Below are 1,040 nucleotides of genomic sequence, written 5' to 3'. Positions count from 1 at the left end.
ATGTCTTGTTGGACCCTCCCATGTTTCCTGGCAGCATATGGCTTCTTCGGTTTCCAGTGTAAACCTCTGTCTATGTCAACAATGTGGCATCCTTCGAGCCGGGGCAAGAGAAGGCAGTTTTCATTTGCAGTTTTGCACCTGCTTTGGTTAACATGGTTCTTGCATGGACCTTACATGGTATATCAGATCTTAAATTACTAAAAGCAACACAAAAGGGGATGTAGCTCAGATGGTAGAGCGCTCGCTTAGCATGCGAGAGGTATGGGGATCGATACCCCACTTCTCCATTTTCTTTTTTGCAGATCTGAATATACTGTGAAAAAACACTCAGTGTTACTTTTGCAGACTCGCTAAACAGCTCTTATCAGTCAGTCAACTTCTCTTATTACCATCGTGATTTTGTCACCATCCTTTTATGTAGAGAAAAGATATAACAAAATGATACTCAGAGATACAATTACAGCATTCTAGAAAGAAGAAAAAGCTCATCCAAATTTATTCAGTCAACCAATCTCGCCAATGCAGCATCGACATCAAGACACGGTTACAACATTCCAGGAAAATAAACAGCTCTTATCTGCACAACAGGCTTCTATTTACGGTACCTATCAATAAAGCCAGTTCCTGAAATGTTGAACATTCCCAAACAAATGGTCAACGCTGAGCTGCAGCCTCAGTATTATGCTTCACCAAATATCACCATCACTAGAAATTGTTGATCCACATACTGAAGAAGATGAAGCAAAAATCCAAATCTCAACCACACAAGCAACATAACACTGAAATCACTTGATTGTCCATCTGATGTGACATGAACTTGGAGAAAATAAACAGGTCAAATGATCACCATCGTTTTTACATAATTGGACATCATGGTCAGCCTATCGCCATGTAAACTACAAATCTTCATCCAGACAAACATGAACTTGGAATTAGCTCATTTACCTGGTACATGAGAGAACATATTCAGTTCTTTTCAAGTAAAAGGGACAAGGCCACGTTCAACTCCGATGGAGATGCAAAACAGAACACAATATATC

The 1,040-nt window shown here is 39.8% G+C and overlaps 1 non-coding gene across 1 annotated transcript; it reads left to right on the top strand.

Moving 5' to 3' along the window:
* Positions 1 to 214: 214 nt before the first annotated feature.
* Positions 215 to 287, top strand: TRNAA-AGC. The gene has a single exon. It is a non-coding gene; the product is annotated as a tRNA-Ala (tRNA).
* Positions 288 to 1,040: the final 753 nt, after the last annotated feature.

The sequence above is a fragment of the Triticum dicoccoides genome, unplaced genomic scaffold (assembly GCF_002162155.2).
Source record: "Triticum dicoccoides isolate Atlit2015 ecotype Zavitan unplaced genomic scaffold, WEW_v2.0 scaffold175786, whole genome shotgun sequence".
Lineage (NCBI taxonomy): Eukaryota > Viridiplantae > Streptophyta > Magnoliopsida > Poales > Poaceae > Triticum > Triticum dicoccoides.
This window is presented reverse-complemented; position numbering and strand designations above follow the sequence as displayed.